The sequence below is a fragment of the Microtus ochrogaster genome, unplaced genomic scaffold (genome assembly GCF_000317375.1).
Source record: "Microtus ochrogaster isolate Prairie Vole_2 unplaced genomic scaffold, MicOch1.0 UNK38, whole genome shotgun sequence".
Lineage (NCBI taxonomy): Eukaryota > Metazoa > Chordata > Mammalia > Rodentia > Cricetidae > Microtus > Microtus ochrogaster.
In genome coordinates, this window is record NW_004949136.1 from 2,951,209 (window position 1) to 2,955,329 (window position 4,121).

Here is a 4,121-nt window from a genome sequence, read left to right on the forward strand (position 1 = left end):
TGCCCCTTCCCTTCGGCCCCGCCCCTCTCTTGGTCCCGTCTCCTCCCCGTCCTGTCCCCTTCCCCTAGGCCCCGCCTCCACCCTGGTCCTGCCTCCTCCCTCGGCCCCGCCTCTACCCCGTCCCGCCCCCTTGACTCGGTCCCGTCCCCTTCCCATTGGTCCCGCCTCCTCTTGGCCTCGCCCCTCCCTTTGCAGGTCGCTCTCCCGCAGCCCGGGTCCCGGGCCTACCAGGGGCGTGTGCGGTCTGGCCGCCCGTCTCTCTAGTTGCGGCTGCGCGGACCTCCCCACGTGCTCTGCAGCGCATGCGTGTGGCTCGCGCTTGCGCACTGCCAGCCGCGGCGCAGTGCTGCTTGGTGGTGCCGGACTCCGGACCTAGCGGCCATGGGTTGCCGGGTTGCTGGGTCACCGAGGGCCAGGTAGCAGTAGGGCGGCAGGGACCGCTGGGTCGGCCCAGCATGTAGACGTCCACGCGGGTGCGCGGCAGCCGACGGTGAGTGCGGGACCTTGGGTCACCCTCTGCCCGGCGTCACTCGCCGCTGGAGGCCCGTGGAGGCCGGGTCACAGCGCCGGCCCTGCCCACCTGCCCGAGGCCGGACGCTGGTGGCACTGACGCGCCTCCCTGCGTCCGAATGTGGTCTGCGGCCAGGATGACGCGTGGTCTCGGGGACAAGCCTGTGGGGCAGATCTGAGGATCCGGCCGGGGAATGAATCCATGGGACGATTCAGAGGTTCGGGTCCAGGTAGCAGCTAGGGAGGCCTCCGTTCTGTTCCTGGCCCTGGCTACTTGAGCGCGCTGTACCGCGGTCCACTCAGCTCCCCTGGGACCTTAGCAAGGAGGAGAGGGCTTGGCATACAAAACTTCAGAAGCCAAAACTTGTGCAGAGTAGGAAGTTAGGCGTTTCGTAACAACAATCGGGGTGTGGAATTCTCCAGAAACACATTTTAAACTTGCTGTCCAGTACTTGCCAGAAAATTCCAAAGTCCTGAATTCCTAGAGGCTAGTGTCTCTCATGACTCAGATGTCACGTTCACAGACTTGTGCTCTGGCCGCTTTCTTAATTGTGGGACTAGGGCGTGCCCATCGCAGTCCCAGGGTCTGTTTTTCCTTGGTCAAAAACCAGCCTCTTACCAGCTCTCCTCTCAAGCAAAGAGCTTTCTCCTCGCTTTGATTTTGAATAGCAAATTATTTTTCTTTTCTTGTTTGCTAACAATCTCTATTTCAGTTCAAAACTTATGCATTTGGCTTGACTGTTGAGACGAATGTTTTTCTAAACTATGTTCATTTACTTCATGGATCACAGTTGGTTTTTGCAGGCCTGATGGTGGCATCCTTGCCTTAGTAATTTAAGCTTCTTGCTGAATGACACACTTCAAGAACCTCAGTTTCCCTCCCAACATTGTCCTCCTCAGCCTTTAGTGACTTCCTGTCTCTTGGAATTCCTTGTAGCATGCTTTTCCTCAGCCATCACTTCACTGCGACTTACGCAACCCCTTCTTGTGTTCTGGACAGCCATCGGTGACAATATACTGCCCGACCAGGTAGCATCATTTGGAGGTGGCATCTCAAATTGTTTCTGCCTTTTCTCCTTTGTGGATTTATGTATTAAAACAATTGGCAGGGGTGCTGTTTGTTCATTTTGTCTTGTTTGAGATGCCACACAGATCCAGTCCAGATCCTTATACATAATAGATGCTGTTCCACGTACCCCTCCTTTTGGGTAGAAGTGACTAACAGATAACAGCAGTGTTTAGATTAAGTTAATAGTTCAGTACTCTAGGCTTCACTTGGAGGATGGAGAGACACAAGTGGCTTTCCTTTACTTTTTTAAAAAATTTATATGGACGTGAACATGCTACTGCTCATGTGTGAAGCAACTTTGAAGAGTTGGTTTTCTCCTTCCACCTGTGGGTTCCATGGATCAAACTCCAGACATTGGTCTTGGCAGTACGTGCCTTTGGCTGCTGAGCTGTCTCTGATCCTTAATTTGTTTTTAGACATAACGTCATGTATTCCAAGCTGGGTTCTAACTCCCTGTGTAGCCAAGGATGACTGGAGTTCTTGTCCTTCTGTGTGTACCTCTGCATGCTGCACTGTAGGCATATGTATCCAGTTGGGGTTTTTCTTGTTTTAATGTGATGTTGGGATCAAGCCCAGGGCTTTGTGTGTGTGAGGCAAGCAATCTTCCAACTGAGCTACATTTCCAGGCCTCAGGTGGTCTTACTGTTTGAAGTTTTCTTCTCTTTTCATGTATGTGGTTATGTGCACTTGAGTGCAGGTACCTGGGAGGCAGGAGCAGGGGTCAGATCCCTGGGAGCTGCTCTAGGTGGGTTCTGGGAAGGGAATTCAAGTTCTCTGGAAGAGCAGCAAGTGCCTTAACTGCTAAGGCATCTCTCCAGCCCTGCAAGTGACTTATTATAAAGGAGTGGATTCATCTGCATCTTTATTACCTCAGATCTGCCTATTTCCTGGTAGAGCAGCAAGAGAAAGTCTGTGTAGAAAGCTCAACACTGCCAGAGGAGCCTTGGGAGGACAAGAGGACAGGCTGTGGCCTCAGGCTCCTCTTTCTTAGCTCTGTTAGCACTTAGCACATGGCTCCAGCCCTCCTGAAGATTTCACTTTTCAGCCCTGGAAACGTGTTCCTTGTTTGTGATGGTTGCTTATTATTTTGCGTATGTCCTGACCCATGGTTGCCATGCTCCTGGGGCTACCGCATGAGAACTAGTAAATTCATAAAAACGATGTTTGGGTTAAGACAGAGGTGGTACCAACATATGCCAGTGCCATCCACTCTGCAGTAGAGAGGGGTGGTACCACCTGACCACTCAGCCTCCTAGACCCATCTTCCTGTCTGCCCTGTGTTGGTGGAGCCTCACCGTTCCACCACCAGATGGGGTCTCTGATCCCATTTTTCAGAACTTTCCAGAAACAGCACACTTCTCCCACCTCTCTGCTAGCCTGGCTATCGTTTATTTGTAGAAATGAGGTAGATATTAGATAAATACTAAGACCTGGACAATGTGACTCACAGTAGTGATGTCAACCTGGTCGATATAGCAACACCTTGTCTCAAAAACAAGTGAACAATAAGCATGAAACTTGGGAGGGGTTGGGGGGGGGTGCTGCATGCCTTTATTTCTAGCACTCTGGAGGCAGAGGCAAGTGGATCTCTGTGAGTTCAAGGCCAACCTAGTCTACAGAGCTAGTTTGAGGACAGCTAGGGCTGTTACATAGAGAAAGCTTGTCCCGGAAAAAAAAAAAAAAGCATGGAACGTGATATTAATGAAGAAGTTAAACATTTCCTTATTACTCTCACTAATTTTCCTTTTCTTTCCTTTTGCGTCTGACTCTTGTGGCCTAGCTTGCAGTTTTTCTACCTGTGTGCCGAGGCCTGGGTGGATAACAGGTGTGCTCTGTGCTGAGGCCTGGATGGGTAACAGGTGTGCACTAGCAGATCTGGCTTTACTTTTTATTTACGGCTTCGAACTTGGAAGTTTGCAACTTAAATGTCTTATGTCCTCCTGCTGACTGGCGTGTGTATTCCTGACCGTTGTGCGTGTATTTATTGACATCTTGATGTCTTTCTTGCTACTTTCTTAGGTTCTTTAGGAATACTCTATTGTGGTGATCCAGTGCTTTTCCTAGGCCTGTTAGGGCTACATAATGAGACAAAACAATTCCAATAGGTTTAACCTAACCCTGACCCAGCTGCCTCAGCATCTGCTGACCTTGTCTAGAAGTAGCTGTCACTTCACTTTCTAGACCTTGCTTGGAAGAGAGTCACCTAGAGAGAAGTTGAGGACCAAAGGGTGCAGCGGAAAAGGAGTGATGGTTCAATCCCGATAGCCTGAGTTCAGTCCCAGGGACCTCAATATAAATGAAGAAGCAGACTTTCATAGAGACCACAGCGTGTGAGCTTTCTCTTTCTTTTTAAAATTACTTATTTTGTATTTTGAGACAAGTTCTCTCTATCGCTGTGACTGTCGTGGAACTCACTGTGTACACTTGTACACTGGGCCTGGCTTGCTTGCTTGCTTGATTTGTTTGGTTTAGGTTTTTTTGTTGTTGTTGTTGTTTTTTTGTTTTTTGAGACAGGGTTTCTCTGTGGTTTTGGTGCCTGTCC

At 50.1% G+C, this 4,121-nt stretch overlaps 1 protein-coding gene across 1 annotated transcript in view; it reads left to right on the forward strand.

The window, feature by feature from the left end:
• The first annotated feature begins 319 nt into the window (after nucleotides 1–319).
• Nucleotides 320–4,121, forward strand: part of Nadk (NAD kinase) — a 24,875-nt gene continuing 21,073 nt past the window's right edge. Inside the window, exon 1 of the mRNA XM_026790017.1 lies at nucleotides 320–490. The gene's annotated coding sequence lies outside the window, so the exon portion shown is untranslated. The remainder of the gene's footprint in view (nucleotides 491–4,121) is intronic.